General features: G+C 44.1%; 1 protein-coding gene and 1 long non-coding RNA gene across 2 annotated transcripts in view; both read left to right on the forward strand.

Annotated features, from left to right (window-relative positions):
- LOC135532141 (uncharacterized) overlaps nucleotides 1-14,531 on the forward strand; it is an 83,304-nt gene extending 68,773 nt beyond the window's left edge. Inside the window, exon 3 of the long non-coding RNA XR_010454301.1 lies at nucleotides 14,487-14,531. This is a non-coding gene — a long non-coding RNA (uncharacterized LOC135532141). The remainder of the gene's footprint in view (nucleotides 1-14,486) is intronic.
- The window catches only part of LOC135532030 (uncharacterized), a 95,866-nt gene that overhangs the window by 15,427 nt on the left and 58,066 nt on the right, over nucleotides 1-22,373 (forward strand). The gene's annotated exons all lie outside the window — the stretch shown is intronic.

Here is a 22,373-nt window from a genome sequence, read left to right on the forward strand (position 1 = left end):
GGACTCCAGTGGTGGACCTCTCCTCCCCTCAGGACTCTAGTGGTGGACCTCTCCTCCCCTCATGACTCCAGTAGTAGACCTCTCCTCCCCTCATGACTCCAGTGGTGGACCTCTCCTCCCCTCAGGACTCCAGTGGTGGACCTCTCCTCCCCTCAGGACTCCAGTGGTGGACCTCTCCTCCCCTCAGGACTCCAGTGGTGGACCTCTCCTCCCCTCAGGACTCCAGTGGTGGACCTCTCCTCCCCTCAGGACTCTAGCGGTGGACCTCTCCTCCCCTCAGGACTCTAGCGGTGGACCTCTCCTCCCCTCATGACTCCAGTAGTGGACCTCTCCTCCCCTCAGGACACCAGTGGTGGACCTCTCCTCCCCTCAGGACTCCAGTGGTGGACCTCTCCTCCCCTCAGGACTCTAGTGGTGGACCTCTCCTCCCCTCAGGACTCTAGCGGTGGACCTCTCCTCCCCTCAGGACTCCAGTGGTGGACCTCTCCTCCCCTCAGGACTCTAGTGGTGGACCTCTCCTCCCCTCAGGACTCTAGCGGTGGACCTCTCCTCCCCTCATGACTCCAGTAGTGGACCTCTCCTCCCCTCATGACTCCAGTGGTGGACCTCTCCTCCCCTCAGGACTCCAGTGGTGGACCTCTCCTCCCCTCAGGACTCCAGTGATGGACCTCTCCTCCCCTCAGGACTCCAGTGATGGACCTCTCCTCCCCTCAGGACTCCAGTGGTGGACCTCTCCTCATAATTATATCTCCCCTCAGCTACAGTACAGAACATAGAGAGTATCAGAGTTCCACATTCTAATTATATCTCCCCTCAGCTACAGTACAGAACATAGAGAGTAACAGAGTTCCACATTCTAATTGTATCTCCCCTCACCTACAGTACAGAACATAGAGAGTATCACAGTTCTACATTCTAATTATATCTCCCCTCAGCTACAGTACAGAACATAGAGAGTATCACAGTTCTACATTCTAATTATATCTCCCCTCACCTACAGTACAGAACATAGAGAGTATCAGAGTTCCACATTCTAATTATATCTCCCCTCAGCTACAGTACAGAACATAGAGAGTATCAGAGTTCTACATTCTAATTGTATCTCCCCTCAGCTACAGTACAGAACATAGAGAGTATCAGAGTTCTACATTCTAATTATATCTCCCCTCACCTACAGTACAGAACATAGAGAGTAACAGAGTTCTACATTCTAATTGTATCTCCCCTCACCTACAGTACAGAACATAGAGAGCATCAGAGTTCTACATTCTAATTGTATCTCCCCTCAGCTACAGTACAGAACATAGAGAGCATCACAGTTCACAGCTTTGTGAACATCAAGAATAGCAACATGGCTGCTCTCGCCTTGGAGAGGCTCCAGGTGAGTGGTGTGATGAAACATAATGCTGTCAAATGCATTTTACTATGTGAGATGTGCTTTCAATTATTTAGCTTGAAAAAAAAGGAGATTGTACTTTTGGGAATATGCTATTGGTTCCTTTGTACTATTGTGACAATGCTTGTACTATTGGGACTAGGCTATTGGTTCCATTGTACTTTTTTGACTCTGTTATTGGTTCCTTGAACTTTTGGGACTATGATATTGATTCCATTTAATGTATTTTGACAGTGGCTGCTGTTATATGTATTTTGACAGTGGCTGCTGTTGTATGTATTTTGACAGTGGATGATGTTGTATGTATTTTGACAGTGGCTGCTGTTGTATGTATTTTGACAGTGGATGATGTTGTATGTATTTTGACAGTGGATGATGTTGTATGTATTTTGACAGTGGATGATGTTGTATGTATTTTGACAGTGGATGATGTTGTATGTATTTTGAAAGTGGATGCTGCTGTTTGTATTTTGACAGTGGATGCTGTTGTTTGTATTTTGACAGTGGATGATGTTGAATGTATTTTGACAGTGGATGATGTTGTATGTATTTTGAAAGTGGATGCTGTCTTTTGTATTTTGACAGTGGATGATGTTGTATGTATTTTGACAGTGGATGATGTTGTTTGTATTTTGACAGTGGATGATGTTGTATGTATTTTGACAGTGGATGATGTTGTATGTATTTTGACAGTGGATGATGTTGTTTGTATTTTGACAGTGGATGATGTTGTATGTATTTTGACAGTGGATGATGTTGTATGTATTTTGACAGTGGATGATGTTGTATGTATTTTGACAGTGGATGCGGTTTGTCCTACTGTCCAGGTGGTGGAGCTGGAGAGCACCAGACTGGTGATTTGGTACCCAGACCGCTAGGTCCTCTCCTCAGAGGACCAACCTCCTACCGAGACCTCAACACCTCCTCAGCCTCCCAGTACGCCGCCACAGGGTAAGGACATCCAACTATATGTCAAAACATCAACTATATATTATAAACATATATAAGCATTTATAATGTTGTATTCTAAATTGCTACTAATCTATGGGCCATGAATTGTACAAAATTACAGATAACTGACAGAAGGTGGGGATGGGAGCACTTGCGTGGAGGTGCTTGTGTTTTCATACTGTTTGTTTGTCTTTCCCAGGACCAGGAGGATGGCTCCCATCAATGGTGATGAGTGTTTCTTCTGGAGGACCACTGGCTGCCTGTATGGTGACAAATGGAGCATCAAACACAAGCCTGACCATAGAGGAAGAGACAGGAAACCATGGCCACCCAGACTGACCACCCTGACCACCCTGACGACCCTGACCACCCTGACCACCCTGACCACCCAGACTACCCTGACCACCCAGACTACCCTGACCACCCAGACCACCCTGAACACCCAGACTACCCAGACTACCCTGACCACCCAGACTACCCTGACTACCCTGACCACCCAGACTACCCTGACCACCCAGACTACCCTGACCACCCAGACCACCCTGACTACCCTGACCACCCAGACTACCCTGACTACCCTGACCACCCAGACTACCCTGACCACCCTGACCACCCAGACCACCCTGACCTCCCTGACCACCCTGACTACCCAGACCAACCAAACTACCTTGACCACCCAGACCACCCAGACTACCCTGACCACCGTGACCCACTGACCACCCTGAACACCTCGCATCGTCCGGATATAACAGAGGGAAGAAGAAGAGGAGGAAGAGGAAGAACAGAATAATGAATATGAAGATTGAGGTAGAGGAATAGGGACCGTGTACCTACCTTAAAAGGGAACAGGAAGCTTGGACAGAATGGGGGTGTTGGGGGGGGAACCACTTTTGTAGTCCTCTGACACACAGCACAGACAGAACACTGGACATACAGTATGAGTGTGTGAAGTGTCAATCAAAGTGAAGAGGAGGGCTCCTCTGATTCCCTTTCCCTGCTCCCTCAGCCTGAGCTGATTTTGAATTCAATTGCAAATGAATATAGGGCCTGTTCCAGGCAGACTATATTACAGTCGCCTGCCAGATCTCACAATGCCTGGATAGGTGTTTGTGTTTAAGATATCAGTTAACCTGCGTTTCCTGACTGCGCAATCGATGATGTGGCACACAACCATTGGTTGCTGCACACAGCTTGACTGCAATATAGTCAGCCTGGAACGCCCTCAGTGTCCATGCGGTGTTCTAACATCCACACCAGACCACCTTAACTGAAACAAGTAGTGTGCTACTGTGGATATTGGATCAAGGCCCCTATCTTCAGTTCAGTGATTTTATACATGATGTTCAGTGGACTAATTCAATTCAAGTTGACTAAAGTGACAATATGAGGAGCACATAATGATTGATTGAGAGCATCAATGTAAAAAGACAATCTGTCTGTATCCTCTCAGCATGTGGGGGAGCTGAGTGAACAAATGACTTACTGTTTTATTATGACAATCACTTGTATTCATTCATAATAAAATACAGTTTAAACAAATCAGATGTAGTATCATTATTAATGTAATGTAAATTTTCAGAAAGTGGTGTTCTAAAACCCAAAAACAGTTTTAGCAACATGTTTGGGGAATGAACAGCCCCCCACCAGAACTAGTGTTTCTCAATCCTCTCAGGAGGGACCCATCTATCCACTCTCCATATTGGAGCCACCAATGAAGAAATACAAGTAGCCTATGACATATCAGACAGACATTTCTTGTAAAGTCCCTCTCTCTCCTCATGAAGATGTCCACACCGTTCTTAAAGCCCTTCACTGGCGTGTTGGTTGCCAGGAAGAGGCATCATGAAGACAGGAAGCCAGCTCTGCAGCACCTTTCAGCCCCTCAGTACATCTAGTTGCTGTCAACCACAGAACTCACAGCATTCTGTTTCATTCTCTGTTTGGACAGTGAGCTCACCTCCCCTCTCTCTCCTCACGCTGTAAGTACGCTTGATAATGTCTATCTTTTCATTATTACTTGTTTCGAGTCATCAAACTTCTGCCAGGCATGACAATTTAAGCTTCTGCCGGGCAGAACAATGTTTCATACTGCTGTTTTGTTTGTCTGTTAATGGAGACATACATACTGTAGACCTACATACCGTTTGTTTGTCTGTCAGCCTATAAATACACAATGTAGACCAACATACAGTTTGTTTGTCTGTTAGCCTAGACATGTGTAATGTAGACCTACATACAGTTTGTTTGTCTGTTAGCCTAGACATACACAATGTAGACCTACATACAGTTTGTTTTTCTGTTAACCTAGACATACATAATGTAGACCTACATACAGTTTGTTTGTCTGTTAGCCTAGACATGTGTAATGTAGACCTACATACAGTTTGTTTGTCTGTTAGCCTAGACATGTGTAATGTAGACCTACATACAGTTTGTTTGTCTGTTAGCCTAGACATACATAATGTAGACCTACATACAGTTTGTTTGTCTGTTAGCTTAGACATGTGTAATGTAGACCTACATACAGTTTGTTTGTCTGTTAGCCTAGACATACACAATGTAGACCTACATACAGTTTGTTTTTCTGTTAACCTAGACATACATAATGTAGACCTACATACAGTTTGTTTGTCTGTTAGCCTAGACATGTGTAATGTAGACCTACATACAGTTTGTTTGTCTGTTAGCCTAGACATGTGTAATGTAGACCTACATACAGTTTGTTTGTCTGTTAGCCTAGACATACATAATGTAGACCTACATACAGTTTGTTTGTCTGTTAGCTTAGACATGTGTAATGTAGACCTACATACAGTTTGTTTGTCTGTTAGCCTAGACATACATAATTTAGACCTACATACAGTTTGTTTGTCTGTTAGCCTAGACATGTGGACCTACATACAGTTTGTTTGTCTGTTAGCCTAGACATACATAATGTAGACCTACATACAGTTTGTTTGCTGTTAGCCTAGACATGTGTAATGTAGACCTACATACAGTTTGTTTGCCTGTTTACTCTTGATACTCCCCATCCCGGATCCGGGATCGTGAATAAAGCCTCAGGCTCATTAGCATAACGCAATGTTAACGATTTCTGAAAATCGCAAATAAAATGAAAATAATGCGCCTGCTCTCAAGCTTAGCCTTTTCTTAACAACACTGTCATCTCAGATTTTCAAAATATGCTTTTGAACCATAGCAATTCACTAATTTGTGTAAGAATATGCTAAGCTAGCTTAGCATTTTGAGTAGCATTTAGCACGCAACATTTACACAAAAACCAGATAACCAAATAAATAAAATCATTTACCTTTGAAGAGCTTCAGATGTTTTCAATGAGGAGACTCTCAGTTACATAGCAAATGTTCAGTTTTTCCTGAAAGAATCTTTGTGTAGGAGAAATCGCTCCGTTTTGTACATCACATTTGGCTACCGAAACGAACCGAAAATTCAGTCACCAAAATGTCAAACTTTTTCCGAATTAACTCCATAATATCGACCGAAACATGGCAAACGTTGTTTGGAATCAATCCTCAAGGTGTTTTTTCACATATCTCTTCATTGATATGCAGTTCGTGGAAGCCTGCTTTCACCTCAGAATCGCATGGAAAAATACAGGCAGCTGAAAAAGACGCACCAATTTCGACGGAGGACACCGGGTGGACACCTGGAAAATGTAGTCTCTTATGGTCAATCTTCCAATGATATGCCTACAAATACGTCACAATGCTGCAGACACCTTGGGGAAACGACAGAAAGGGCAGGCTCATTCCTCTCGCATTCACAGCCATATAAGGAGACAATGGAAAACGGAGCCTCAAAAATCCTGCTGGTTTCCTGGATGCCGTTTCATCTTGGATTTGCCTGTAGCTCCCGTTCTAGGGCACCCACAGAGAAAATCTTTGCAGTTCTGGAAACGTCAGAGTGTTTTCTTTCCAAAGCTATCAATTATATGCATAGTCGAGCATCTTTTTGTGACAAAATATTGCACTTAAAACGGGCACGTCTTTTTATCCAAAAATGAAATAGTGCCCCTATAGATTCAAGTGGCTGGGCAGCTTGCGGCTGGATTTCCCTTTCTAATCCATGATAGTTTGCAAGCCCAGCCACATGCTTCTCGCTTCAGAGCCAGCAAAGTAGGATTCAGCCTTAGTCCAGTATTGACGTGTTTCCGGTTTGATTGCTCATTTAGATGTGGTCGCAGAAGTCCACTGATGCTGTGACACACCGCCCCAGACCATGACGGACCCTCCACCTCCAAATCGATCCCGATCCAGAGTACAGGCCTCGGTGTAACGCTCAGACCTTCGACGATGAACGGAAATCCAACCATCACCCCTGGTGATACAAAATCGCGACTCGTCAGTGAAGAGCTCTTTTTGCCAGTCCTGTTTGGTGATGTCTGGTGAGGACCTGCCTTACAGCAGGCCTACAAGCCCTCAGTCCAGCCTCTCTCAGCCTACTGCGGACAGTCTGAGCACTGATGGAGGGATTGTTCATTCCTGGTGTAACTCGGGCAGTTGTTGTTGCCATCCTTTATCTGTCCTGCGGGTGTAATGTTCGGTTGTACCGATCCTGTGCAGGTGTTGTTACACATGGTCTGCCACTGCGAGGATGATCAGCTGTCCATCCTGTCTCCCTGTAGCGTTGTCTTAGGCGTCTCACAGTACGGACATTGCAATTTATTGCCATGGCCACATCTGCAGTCCTCATGCCTCCTTGCAGCATGCCTAAGGCAAGTTCACAAGGATGAGCAGGGACCCTGGGCACATCTGCGGTCCTCATGCCTCCTTGCAGCATGCCTAAGGCAAGTTCACGAGGATGAGCAGGGACCCTTGGGCATCTTTCTTTTGGTGTTTTTCAGAGTTACTAGAAAGGCCTCTTTAGTGTCCTAAGTTTCTTAACTGTGACCTTAATTGCCGATAGTATGTAAGCTGTTAGTGTCTTAACGACCGTTCCGCAGGTGAATGTTGATTAATTGTTTATGGTTCATTGAACAAGCATGGGAAACAGTGTTTAAACCCTTTACAATGAAGATCTGTGAAATTATTTGCATTTTTACAAATTATCTTTGAAAGACAGGGTCCTGAAAAAGGGTTTAAATGACATATATGATATATACTGTATATATATATTCATATATATTAAATATAATGTATATATATATTTATATTTGATATATTTTGTATATATTTACAACAAATATGAATAGGGAATTGGAAATGATTCAGACAATTACATTGATGGAAGCCACAATCTATCTGCAATATTGAAGCTGAGCTACCCCCTGAAAAGAAAAGTGTGTGTGTGTCACTTGCTGTTTATCCTCACAGCTTGGTGATAGCAGTTATCATTCAACCTGGTGGTCAGTCTTTAGGCTGCTGTACAGCTTGGTGATAGCAGCTATCATTCAACCTGGTGGTTAGTCTTTAGGCTGCTGTACAGCTTGGTGATAGCAGTTATCATTGAACCTGGTGGTCAGTCTTTAGGCTGCTGTACAGCTTGGTGATAGCAGCTATCATTAAACCTGGTGGTCAGTCTTTAGGCTGCTGTACAGCTTGGTGATAGCAGCTATCATTCAACCTGGTGGTCAGTCTTTAGGCTGCTGTACAGCTTGGTGATAGACATTTACATTTTACATTTAAGTCATTTAGCAGACGCTCTTATCCAGAGCGACTTACAAATTGGTGAATTCACCTTCTGACATCCAGTGGAACAGCCACTTTACAATAGTGCATCTAAATCATTAAGGGGGGGTGAGAAGGATTACTTATCCTATCCTAGGTATTCCTTGAAGAGGTGGGGTTTCAGGTGTCTCCGGAAGGTGGTGATTGACTCCGCTGTCCTGGCGTCGTGAGGGAGTTTGTTCCACCATTGGGGGCCAGAGCAGCGAACAGTTTTGACTGGGCTGAGCGGGAACTGTACTTCCTCAATGGTAGGGAGGCGAGCAGGCCAGAGGTGGATGAACGCAGTGCCCTTGTTTGGGTGTAGGGCCTGATCAGAGCCTGGAGGTACTGCGGTGCCGTTCCCCTCACAGCTCCGTAGGCAAGCACCATGGTCTTGTAGCGGATGCGAGCTTCAACTGGAAGCCAGTGGAGAGAGCGGAGGAGCGGGGTGACGTGAGAGAACTTGGGAAGGTTGAACACCAGACGGGCTGCGGCGTTCTGGATGAGTTGTAGGGGTTTAATGGCACAGGCAGGGAGCCCAGCCAACAGCGAGTTGCAGTAATCCAGACGGGAGATGACAAGTGCCTGGATTAGGACCTGCGCCGCTTCCTGTGTGAGGCAGGGTCGTACTCTGCGGATGTTGTAGAGCATGAACCTACAGGAACGGGCCACCGCCATGATGTTGGTTGAGAACGACAGGGTGTTGTCCAGGATCACGCCAAGGTTCTTAGCGCTCTGGGAGGAGGACACAATGGAGTTGTCAACCGTGATGGCGAGATCATGGAACGGGCAGTCCTTCCCCGGGAGGAAGAGCAGCTCCGTCTTGCCGAGGTTCAGCTTGAGGTGGTGATCCGTCATCCACACTGATATGTCTGCCAGACATGCAGAGATGCGATTCGCCACCTGGTCATCAGAAGGGAGAAAGGAGAAGATTAATTGTGTGTCGTCTGCATAGCAATGATAGGAGAGACCATGTGAGGTTATAGCAGTTATCATTGAACCTGATAGCAGTTATCATTGAACCTGGTGGTCAGTCTTTAGGCTGCTGTACAGCTTGGTGATAGCAGCTATCATTAAACCTGGTGGTCAGTCTTTAGGCTGCTGTACAGCTTCGTGATAGCAGTTGTCATTGAACCTGGTGGTCAGTCTTTAGGCTGCTGTACAGCTTGGTGATAGCAGCTATCATTCAACCTGGTGGTCAGTCTTTAGGCTGCTGTACAGCTTGGTGATAGCAGCTATCATTCAACCTGGTGGTCAGTCTTTAGGCTGCTGTACAGCTTGGTGATAGCAGCTATCATTCAACCTGGTGGTCAGTCTTTAGGCTGCTGTACAGCTTGGTGATAGCAGCTATCATTCAACCTGGTGGTCAGTCTTTAGGCTGCTGTACAGCTTGGTGATAGCAGCTATCATTCAACCTGGTGGTCAGTCTTTAGGCTGCTGTACAGCTTGGTGATAGCAGCTATCATTCAATCTGGTGGTCAGTCTTTAGGCTGCTGTACAGCTTGGTGATAGCAGCTATCATTCAACCTGGTGGTCAGTCTTTAGGCTGCTGTACAGCTTGGTGATAGCAGCTATCATTCAACCTGGTGGTCAGTCTTTAGGCTGCTGTACAGCTTGGTGATAGCAGCTATCATTCAACCTGGTGGTCAGTCTTTAGGCTGCTGTACAGCTTGACGGACCGTAAGAGATGGAACATTTATCCTTCTATATTTGGGTTTCTGAGAATAAAACAGCTTCTGAATAATCAATGTAGAAATATGTTTACAGTAATACAGATCTGTTCAATATGTGGTTGTTGTTGTTGTTGATGATGATGACTTTATTGTATCCATTAGGAAATAGATGTTGCATCATACAGCATGTCATCTTAAATAGACAGATGTAGACAGACATGCAACACGTCACACACATTACATACAGACAGTATTCACATAGACAACCATATAGCACAATACAACACAACACAATATGAGCCTGGTTCATTTTCAGTAATGAGGCCCTGTGCCACATTTAGAGTTCTATGTATCAACTCTCTTAACCACTATACTACCTGCCAAAACAGCTGACATACTCCATATTACCAAACTATTATGGCAAATGATATTTACACACCATCCACTCAAAGCCATGATAATGTGAGTTTTTAATTCCTGCATCCCAAATGACACCATTTGAGTGCACCCTATTGAGTGCACTATTTTTGACTAGAGTCCTACCTGCTGCCCCTGATGTTGTGGATATATCCTGTACTTATGGCAGTGGTTATGATACAGTCAAATCATCACTCTGGTTTAGTCCTAAACAGAGTGACAGGTGGAGGGATAAGTTGATGCCTGAGGACCTAACCACAGACCCAGGGTATGCAGGTCGTGTGGAGTATGTTGGAGAGAAGGAGAGAGGTCGCTCCACCCTGAGAATCACAGATCTGAGAATCACAGATCTGAGAGAGGAGGACTCTGCTGAGTACAAGTTCATATTCAACACACAGACATCAAGATGGGGACACAGCTTCCCTGGAACAACTCTGACTGTCACAGGTAACACTGAACAAATGATCATACTCATAGATTTATATTCACGGTAGGTTTCTTTATATTTTATATGTAATACTTCATGGGTGTCACGCCTTGGTCTTAGTATTTTGTGTTTTAGTTTATTAGTTGGTCAGGCCAAGGTGTGACATGGGTTTATTGTTTGTTGTAATTCTTAGTGTGGTTTTTTGGTTATTGGGATTGTAGCTGATTAGGGGTGTGTGTTACATAGGTTTGGCTGCCTGAGGCGGTTCTCAATCAGAGTCTGCTTGGAGCAGCCAGAGTTGCCAGTCTGCATGGAGTTGCCAGTCTGCATGGAGTTGCCAGTCTGCATGGAGTTGCCAGTCTGCATGGAGTTGCCAGTCTGCATGGAGTTGCCAGTCTGCATGGAACTGCCAGTCTGCAAGGAGCTGCCAGTCTGCAAGGAGCTGCCAGTCTGCAAGGAGCCAAAGCTGTTAGTCTGCATGGAACAGTCAGAGCTATCAGTCTGCAAGAAGCCGCCAGAGCTGTCAATCTGCATGGAGCAGCCAGAGCCTCCAGTCAGCATGGAGCAGCCAGAGCCGCCAGTCAGCATGGAGCAGCCAGAGCCGCCAGTCAGCATGGAGCAGCCAGAGCCGCCAGTCAGCATGGAGCAGCCAGAGCCGTCAGTCAGCATGAAGCAGCCAGATCCGCCAGTCAGCCAGACTCTTCCAGATCTGCCAGTCAGCCAGACTCTTCCAGATCTGCCAGTCAGCCAGACTCTTCCAGTCAGCCAGACTCTTCCAGATCTGCCAGTCAGCCAGACTCTTCCAGATCTGCCAGTCAGCCAGACTCTTCCAGATCTGCCAGTCAGCCAGACTTTTCCAGATCTGCCAGTCAGCCAGACTCTTCCAGATCTGCCAGTCAGCCAGACTCTTCCAGTCAGCCAGACTCTTCCAGATCTGCCATTCAACCAGACTCTTCCAGATCTTCCAGTCAGCCAGACTCTTCCAGATCTGCCAGTCAGCCAGACTCATCCAGATCTGCCAGTCAGCCAGACTTTTCCAGATCTGCCAGTCAGCCAGACTCTTCCAGATCTGCCAGTCAGCCCCTCAGTGCCGGGCTGCCCCTCAGTTCCGAGCTGCCCCTCAGTCCCGAGCTGCCCCTCAGTCCCGAGCTGCCTCAGTCCCGAGCTGCCCCTCAGTCACGAGCTGCTCCTCTGTTCAGTAGGGTTCTGGGTGAGGACTATTCGGCCATGGTTGGCGGCGAGGGTGGATCATCCCAGGACGCGAAGGGGAGGAACAATGACATTTATTAAGTGGGGTCCACGTCCCGAGCCGGAACCGCCACCATGGACAGACGCCCACCCGGACCCTCCCTATGGTTTTGAGGGGGGGGGGGGTTCTTCTTAGGGGGGTTCTGTCACGCCTTGGTCTTAGTATTTTGTGTTTTAGTTTATTAGTTGGTCAGGCCAAAGTGTGACATGGGTTTATTGTTTGTTGTAATTCTTAGTGGGGTTTTTTGGTTATTGGGATTGTAGCTGATTAGGGGTGTGTGTTACAGGTTTGGCTGCCTGAGGCGGTTCTCAATCAGAGTCAGGTGATTCTCGTTGTCTCTGATTGGGAACCGTATTTAGGTAGCCTGGTTTTCACTTTGTATTTCGTGGGTGATTGTTCCTGTCTCTGTGTAGTGTGCACCAGATAGGCTGTAATAGGTTTCACGTTCCGTTTTGCTGTTTTTGTATTTATTAGTTATTTCATGTATAGTTCCGTTATTTGTTTCATTAATAAACATGAGTAACCAACACGCTGCATTTCGGTCCGACTCTCTTTCGACAAACGAAGAACGTCGTTACAATGGGTTTAATTATATTATTGTCATTGACTCTGTATTCAGACCTGCAGGTGAAGGTGACTCCTGCCACAGAGGCAGGGAAGAGGACACTGACCTGTATCACCACCTGTACTCTGGCAGACAACCCCACCTACATCTGGTACAAGAACGGACACAAAGTAAAGGAGGACACTTCCAGCCTGGACTCAGACTCCTTTAGTGATGCAGACAGTTACTCCTGTGCTGTAAAAGGCTATGAGAATATCTTCTCTCCTGCAGTGTGTGAGTATGTTTTAAAATTAAAATCTCATACATGTTTGTTTCAGGTTGTGAGACTTATGCCAATGAATCGATTAATATGGATCATTATTCAAATTATGCTTGTCACGAATGTAAACTGTTAAACTTGTTTGTTTTTCTACTTTATAAACAACATCAGTGTATATCGGTAGATATTGTAATGAAAGATTTATATAAGGTGTTATATTGTCTTCTTGTATTTAAGGTCAGAAGTGTTGGAGTGTGACTTACACCCATCAGAGTATCTGTGCTTTGAAGGGGTCAACAGTGGACATATCCTGCTCTTACACATATCCCAGTTACCATGAGATCAAACAAGCTTTCTGGTTTACTAAATGGTCTGGTATGGAGGCTGAAGATCTGAGCTCAGTGCCAGGGTATGAGGGTCATATAGAGTACCTTGGGGATAAGGAGAGTGACTGTACCCTGAGAATCACAGACCTGAGATTGAGTGACTCTGCTGGGTTCAGGTTCAGATTCATAACATCTGGAGACAAGTTTTCTGGCTCACCTGTCTCCCTGACTGTCACAGGTAATCTGTCGTCTCACATCTATTACTGTAATTACCTTAGTAAGGGAAGTAAAAAAAATACCAAATGTTACATTTCACATAAGAGGACATATATAGGAGGAGAATAATGATTTGGTTCCTTTTACTCCAGATGTTGTGTTGGAGATGGATCCTACATCTGTGTCAGAGGGGGAGAGAGTCACACTGAGATGTAGAACCAACTGTACACTGGACCCCATCACAGCCTACAGTTGGTATAAGAATGGACAGTCTCTACCAAACAGCAACACCTCCTCTCCTGTCTATATCCTGTTCTCAGTCAGCAGTGAGGATACAGGCAGATACTCCTGTTCTGTAGAAGGACATGAGGATCTCCCCTCTGATGAAGAGACTCTCACTGTCAGATGTAAGTACATGGGGATTAAACCTTTAATTAACTATAATAACATTGTAGTGACAGAATTTAGCTCCATATGATACTTGAATTGATCATATTCAGTAGGAAGGTGAATCTAAATATAATTGTGTGGAAAACTACAATTGTGGAAAATGTATATCACATTTTTAACTGACCTAATGAGTTCTCTTTTTAAATCCACTGTCTTTTACATCAGATGGGCCAAAGGTCACCTCAGTATCAGTCAGTCCCTCTGGTGAACTAGTGGAGGGCAGTTCAGTGACTCTGACCTGCAGCAGTGATGCCAACCCACCTGTGGACAAATACACCTGGTACAAGAAGAACGTAACCTCACCAAAAGCATCAGGACAGAGTTACAGCATCACTAACTTCAGCTCTGAGGACAGAGGAGAGTACTATTGTGAAGCTAGCAACATTAGAGGGACAGAGACTTCCATCCCTGTCCATATTAATGTCATGTGTAAGTATGTCATGTTCTGTCTATTTCTGGTGCTCTGTGAGATGACAGATTTAACAGGTATGAAATATAAACACTTTACACATGGATTGTATATCTGTGGTAGTAGAGTAGGGGCCTGAGGTCACACACTTAATGTGTTGTGAAATCTATTGTGAGTGTATTGTAATGTTGTAAAATTGTAGAACTGGCTTAATTTTTCTGGACCTAAAGTGGATCCATAATAAATACAAACAGATATATGTTCTAACCTCTTAACACTTAAACCCAGTAAATCCTGCAGCAGTGTTTCCCTGGGTTCCTGTGGTCTGTGTGGGGGCTGTCCTGACTGCTGGAGCTCTTCTCCTCACCATCTCCTGCTATATGAAGAGGTGAGTATTTTCGAGCCAGGGTTAAATATGAAATGTATATTAACCTCCACTAGATGTCAGTAGAGAGCTTAACTCACTCTGTTCCTCTTTACAGGAGATACACAGGAGGAAGTGATGCCACAACAGACACACAGGTGATTATATTAGTTACACCTCCACCTTCACACCTGGTGACATTAATCTACTGTATCACGACAGTCTCTTTCACACTATTTTTGCAGTTAGCATGTTCTCTCTCTCTCTCTCTCTCTACAGAGTGTCCATCCTGACTGTAACAGTGACACTTACACAGGTCTGAAGATGAGGACCATGTCCCCTGACTACGACTCTCTGGCAGTAAGTCTCTTATTATGTGTTTGTGTTTAGAGAAAATGATAGAGGTGTCTCAAAGTGCTCATGCATTTTCCATCCCTCCCTCCCTCCCTCCCTCTTTCTCTCTACAGAGTGTCCATTCTGACCCTAACAGTAACAAGTGCACATCTCTGAAGAAGAATACCAGGTCACCAGAGTGACATCCAGGCAGTAGGTGTGTGTGTTTGTGTCATTTTATGAAGTGGTGTATAAAGTGCTCATTCAGTGTGTGTTTGTTCAGAATGTGAGAGACTCACCCAGTGACACATCCCCTCAGAGAGATAGTGAACCACCACAGAGCCTGGACTGAATAGAACCACCACAGGACCTGGACTGAATAGAACAACCACAGAACCTGGAATGAAGACAACCACCACAGAACCTGGACTGAATAGAACCACCACAGGACCTGGACTGAGGAGAAACACCACAGAACCTGGACTGAAAAGAACCACCACAGGACCTGGACTGAGGAGAACCACCACAGGACCTGGACTGAGGAGAACCACCACAGGACCTGGACTGAATAGAACCACCACAGGACCTGGACTGAGGAGAACCACCACAGGACCTGGACTGAGGAGAACCACCACAGGACCTGGACTGAGGAGAACCACCACAGAACCTGGACTGTAGAGAAGAACCACAGAACCTGGACTGAAGAGAAACACGACAGAATCTGGACTGAAGACAAAAAATAAATATAAATAAATCTAAAATAAATATGATGGACTACACTTCTACTCTTTTACAATGGGACATTCCCCCAGGATGTATTACGTAATGTACCTTTCTCAGCAACTCGTTTGGATAATATTGAAAACAGCTGTTAATGTTTTGCTCTTGGATCTAGTTGCTCCTGACGTGTTAATTGATTTACTTTGTATTGCTGTCAGATTTTATTTTGCCATGGCATTCATGAAAATGAATATTAATAATATCATAATCACGCTTGTTTTATGGTGAAATTATTCATGATTATTTATTTACGATACAGTGTGATTCTGTGTAAATTATGCATTTAGTTGTAAATGAGCTCATAGTTGAAGAAAATACATTTTGCTTGAAATATTACAGCCGAGTCTGTCATTCTTTATCATCTGTTAACATGAACATCTTAAAAAGCTGAATTTATATAAGTATCCCACAATACAGTAGACGGTTATTATAATATTGTGTATGACATCATTGGTTGTCAAATACCTAAATGTGGGTGCGTTCAACATTGCAGCCGACTTTTAAGGCAAGTCGAAACTGACTGATCAACAAATCACCTTAGATGATAAATAACTCCTCCGTATTATTTGTTGATCAGTCAGCCAGTCACAATTTACCCACGATACAACACGGTGTTAATGCTCTTGAACACAGCCTGTATGATTGAGGAAGGGAGCACTCTCCGCATCCGCTTCTTGGTCTCTGACATAGAGTTGGACAGAGGGCACGTATTTGCTTTGCTATGATGGCTACTGTGACAACATGGGCAGCGTCATTGAGGGCTATCTTGATTTTAAGGTTGTTCATCTTTTAATTCTCCATCTTCTAGGACAGTCTGTAAATGCCTCTAACCATGCTAATACAGGCTTTGTGACATGTTCACCCTCTATTCAACTCTATGCTCCCTGACTACTTCATTGTCGTATCAACCACAGACCTGAAACCTCACACTGTGTTTGTTTCCTTGGACTCCCATTAAGTTGACTTACAAAACTTCTCACCTTAAAGTGAAATCAGTAGTTTCCCTGCCCTTTGTTTTGATCAAAAGTAGAGAGAAATGGAACCTCTCTCAAATTCATAAACAGCAAGGACTGACCATCCATGATATAAACATCATAGTGTTAATAACCATGTTGTCAGGCTGTATAGTGTTTTTTTACATTTACTTTATTTACAAACAGTAAAATAAACATATATTTTGGATTCTGATGGTGTACGACAGTTGAACTAAGCTCATGAGGCATTTATAAGTTATAAGTTATTTATCTGTTATTTTACCAGGTAAGTTGACTGAGCACATGTTATCATTTGCAGCAACGAACTGGGGAATAGTTGCAGGGGAGAGGAGGGGGATGAATGAGCCAATTGTAAACTGGAGATTATTAGGTGACCGTGATGGTTTGAGAATTTAGAAAGGACACCAGGGTTAACACCCCTACTCTTACGATAAGTGCCATGGGATCTTTAATGACCTCATATAGTCAGGACACCCGTTTAACGTCCAATCCAAAAGACGGCACCCTACACTGGGCAGTGTCTCCAATCACTGCCCTGGGGAATTGGGATATTTTTTTAGACCAGAGGAAAGAGTGCCTCCTACTGGCCCTCCAACACCACTTCCAGCAGCATCTGGTCTCCAATCCAGGAACTGACCAGGACCAACCCTGCTTAGCTTCAGAAGCAAGCCAGCAGTGGTATGCAGGGTGGTACGCTGCTGGCAAAGTTATATTCTTTAACTATCAATTGGTGCAAGAAGGGATGGTGCAACTGCATATTGCCACTTTAACTCTGTTTTTACATTTAATAAAACCTTAAAATGCTGTATGTATATTTTCTGACTTGTTTGAAACCATGAACCATAGTCATCTGTTACAACCTGGACTCAGGGATGGACGTAACATAGTAAACTTAAACCCAGTACTCCCAAATTAGTATGATATGTTACGTTTGGTATGGTAAGTATTAATTTGTTGATATCCATCATCCAAATTGGTTTTCATTATATATAATCCATGTGTAATGAATTGCAATTCCAATACGCATGATATATATGGTATTTCAATTTGATGTGGCTAACGTTAGCTAGGTGGCTAACGGTAACTAGGCTAGAGGTTCGGGGTTATGGTTTAGGTTAATATTAGAGTTAGGAGTTATGTTAATTGGTTAGGGGAAGGGGAAGGGTTAGCTAACATGCTAAGAATGTGCAAAGTAGCTAAAAGCTAATAAGTAGTTGCAAAGTTGCTAGTTAGCTAAAAATGTCAGTGATAAGATTCAAACCCGAGACCTTGGGGTTGCTAGACGCTCGCGTAATACAGTCAGACATCCACCATTCTTTTGTTTATTCCAGAAAAAACGGTCTGTCTCATATAATCATACCAAAAAGTAACATATCATACTAATTTGAGTGATTTTCATTTTACTATATTACGTCTAGGATATGAGACCAGCCTGTCTATTAAGGGCATGGTGATGCTATTGGAAGTTCCAGTATGTTGTTTTCTTTTGCTGTCTTGCATTGTATACTTTAGACAGTATTTCTGCATCTGAATCTGATAGTGAGGTATATACTGTACATATTCGTTTTGCATGAAATTATGTGCCGTGGGGGAAATCTTTGTAGGCTATACTCGGCCTTGTCTCAGGATGGTAAGTTGGTGGTTGAACATATCCCTCAAGTGGTGTGGGGGCTGTGCTTTGGCAAAGTGGGTGGGGCTATATCCTGCCTGTTTGGCCCTGTCCGGGGTTATAGTCGGATGGGGCCACAGTGTCTCCTGACCCCTCCTGTCTCAGCCTCCAGTATTTATGCATCAATAGTTTATGTGTCGGGGGGCTAGGGTCAGTCTGTTATATCTGGAGTATTCCTCCTGTCTTATCCAGTGTCATGTGTGAATTTAAGTATGCTCTCTCTAATTCTCTCTCTCTTTTTCTCTTTCTTTCTCTCTCTCGGAGGACCTAAGACCTGGGACCACGCATCAGGACCACCTAGCCTGATGTCTCCTTTACTGTCCCTAGTCCACCTGGTCGTGCTGCTGCTCCAGTTTTAACTGTTCTGCCTGTGGCTATGGAACCCTGACCTGTTCACCGGACATGCTACCTGTCCCAGACCTGCTGTCTTCAACTCTCTAGAGACAGCTGGAGCGGTAGAGAGACTCTGAATGATTGGCTATGAAAAGCCAACTGAAATTTAGTTCTGACCTGTTGCACCCTCAACAACCACTGTGATTATTATTATTTGACCCTGCTGGTAATCTATGAACATTTGAACATCTTGGCCATGTTCTGTTATAATCTCCACCCGGCACAGCCAGAAGAGGACTGGCCACCCCTCATAGCCTGGTTGTCTCGGTTTCTTCCAAGGTTCTGGCCTTTCGAGGGAGTTTTTCCTAGCCACCGTTCTTCTACACCTGCATTGCTTGCTGTTTGGGGTTTTAGGCTGGGTTTCTGTACAGCACTTTGTGACATCAGCTGATGTAAGAAGGGCTTTATAAATACATGTCATTGATTGATTGATGAGGGCTTTGAGAGTAATAGGCCTAAAGTTAGAGTGAAAGGAAGGGCTCGATTCAATCCGTATCCGGAAGTTCGGCACTATAGTGCCATTGAAATTTAAAGGCTATGTTCCCACGTTCGCAGAGACTGAATTCATGGTAAACACTGCATATATCTTCTCAAATCGGAAATTGGACCTCAGATGGGTCCTCAGATCCTCAAAAGGTTCTACATCTGCACCATCGAGAGCATCCTGACCGGTTGCATCATTGCTTGGTATGGCAACTGCTTGGCCTCCGACCGCAGGGCACTACAGAGGGTAGTGCGTATGGCCCAGTACATCATTGGAGTCAAGCTTGCTGCCATCCAGGGCCTCTATACCATACAGAGTCAGAGTAAGGCCCGAAAAATTGTCAAAGACTCCAGCCACCCTAGTCATAGACTGTTCTCTCTGCTACCGCAAAGCAAGCGGTACCGGAGCGCCGGGTGGAAGTCTAGGTCCAAGAGGCTTCTAAACAGCTTCTACAACCAAGCCATAATACTCCTGAACATCTAATCAAATTGTTAACCAGACTATTTGAATTGCCCCCCCCACCCCGCCACTCTCTGTTATTATCTATGCAAAGTCACTTTAATAACTCTACCTACATGTACATATCACCTCAATTACCTCGACTAACCGGTGCCCCTGCACATTGACTCTGTACCGGTATCCCCTGTATATAGTCTAGCTATTCTTACTTTACTGTTCTTCAGTGATACGGATTGAATCGAGCCGTAAGAATGATTGAGTATATGCTTCATAAGAGCTTCAAGGGTAGGCTAGTATAAACATGAGACACAGTGATGGTGGGTTGTGTTTAGGAGTAGTATAAACATGAGACACAGTGATGGTGGGTTGTGTATAGGAGTAGTATAAACATGAGACACAGTGATGGTGGGTTGTGTTTAGGAGTAGTATAAACATGAGACACAATGATGGTGGGTTGTGTTTAGGAGTAGTATAAACATGAGACACAGTGATGGTGGATTGTGTTAAGGAGTAGTATAAACATGAGACACAGTGATGGTGGGTTGTGTTTAGGAGTAGTATAAACATGAGACACAGTGATGGTGGGTTGTGTTTAGGAGTAGTATAAACATGAGACACAGTGATGGTGGTTGTGTTTAGGAGTAGTATAAACATGAGACACAGTGATGGTGGGTTGTGTTAAGGAGTAGTATTAACATGAGACACAGTGATGGTGGGTTGTGTTAAGGAGTAGTATTAACATGAGACACAGTGATGGTGGGTTGTGTTTAGGAGTAGTATAAACATGAGACACAGTGATGGTGGTTGTGTTTAGGAGTAGTATAAACATGAGACACAGTGATGGTGGGTTGTGTTTAGGAGTAGTATTAACATGAGACACAGTGATGGTGGGTTGTGTTTAGGAGTAGTATAAACATGAGACACAGTGATGGTGGGTTGTGTTTAGGAGTAGTATAAACATGAGACACAGTGATGGTGGGTTGTGTTTAGGAGTAGTATTAACATGAGACACAGTGATGGTGGGTTGTGTTTAGGAGTAGTATAAACATGAGACACAGTGATGGTGGGTTGTGTTTAGGAGTAGTATAAACATGAGACACAGTGATGGTGGGTTGTGTTTAGGAGTAGTATAAACATGAGACACAGTGATGGTGGGTTGTGTTTAGGAGTAGTATAAACATGAGACACAGTGATGGTGGGTTGTGTTTAGGAGTAGTATAAACATGAGACACAGTGATGGTGGGTTGTGTTTAGGAGTAGTATAAACATGAGACACAGTGATGGTGGGTTGTGGTTAGGAGTAGTATAAACATGAGACACAGTGATGGTGGGTTGTGTTTAGGAGTAGTATAAACATGAGACACAGTGATGGTGGGTTGTGTTTAGGAGTAGTATTAACATGAGACACAGTGATGGTGGGTTGTGTTTAGGAGTAGTATAAACATGAGACACAGTGATGGTGGGTTGTGTTTAGGAGTAGTATAAACATGAGACACAGTGATGGTGGGTTGTGTTTAGGAGTAGTATTAACATGAGACACAGTGATGGTGGGTTGTGTTTAGGAGTAGTATAAACATGAGACACAGTGATGGTGGGTTGTGTTTAGGAGTAGTATTAACATGAGACACAGTGATGGTGGGTTGTGTTTAGGAGTAGTATAAACATGAGACACAGTGATGGTGGGTTGTGTTTAGGAGTAGTATTAACATGAGACACAGTGATGGTGGGTTGTGTTTAGGAGTAGTATTAACATGAGACACAGTGATGGTGGGTTGTGTTTAGGAGTAGTATAAACATGAGACACAGTGATGGTGGGTTGTGTTTAGGAGTAGTATAAACATGAGACACAGTGATGGTGGGTTGTGTTTAGGAGTAGTATTAACATGAGACACAGTGATGGTGGGTTGTGTTTAGGATTAGTATTAACATGAGACACAGTGATGGTGGGTTGTGTTAAGGAGTAGTATTAACATGAGACACAGTGATGGTGGGTTGTGTTAAGGAGTAGTATTAACATGAGACACAGTGATGGTGGGTTGTGTTAAGGAGTAGTATTAACATGAGACGCAGTGATGGTGGGTTGTGTTTAGGAGTAGTATAAACATGAGACGCAGTGATGGTGGGTTGTGTTAAGGAGTAGTATAAACATGAGACACAGTGATGGTGGGTTGTGTTAAGGAGTAGTATAAACATGAGACACGGTGATGGTGGGTTGTGTTTAGGAGTAGTATAAACAAGAGACACAGTGATGGTGGGTTGTGTTTAGGAGTAGTATAAACATGAGACACAGTGATGGTGGGTTGTGTTTAGGAGTAGTATAAACATGAGACACAGTGATGGTGGGTTGTGTTTAGGAGTAGTATAAACATGAGACACAGTGATGGTGGGTTGTGTTTAGGAGTAGTATTAACATGAGACACAGTGATGGTGGGTTGTGTTTAGGAGTAGTATAAACATGAGACACAGTGATGGTGGGTTGTGTTTAGGAGTAGTATTAACATGAGACACAGTGATGGTGGGTTGTGTTTAGGAGTAGTATTAACATGAGACACAGTGATGGTGGGTTGTGTTTAAGAGTAGTATAAACATGAGACACAGTGATGGTGGGTTGTGTTTAGGAGTAGTATTAACATGAGACACAGTGATGGTGGGTTGTGTTTAGGAGTAGTATTAACATGAGACACAGTGATGGTGGGTTGTGTTTAGGAGTAGTATAAACATGAGACACAGTGATGGTGGGTTGTGTTTAGGAGTAGTATTAACATGAGACACAGTGATGGTGGGTTGTGTTTAGGAGTAGTATAAACATGAGACACAGTGATGGTGGGTTGTGTTTAGGAGTAGTATTAACATGAGACACAGTGATGGTGGGTTGTGTTTAGGAGTAGTATA

This window comes from Oncorhynchus masou, chromosome 5, assembly GCF_036934945.1.
Source record: "Oncorhynchus masou masou isolate Uvic2021 chromosome 5, UVic_Omas_1.1, whole genome shotgun sequence".
NCBI lineage: Eukaryota > Metazoa > Chordata > Actinopteri > Salmoniformes > Salmonidae > Oncorhynchus > Oncorhynchus masou.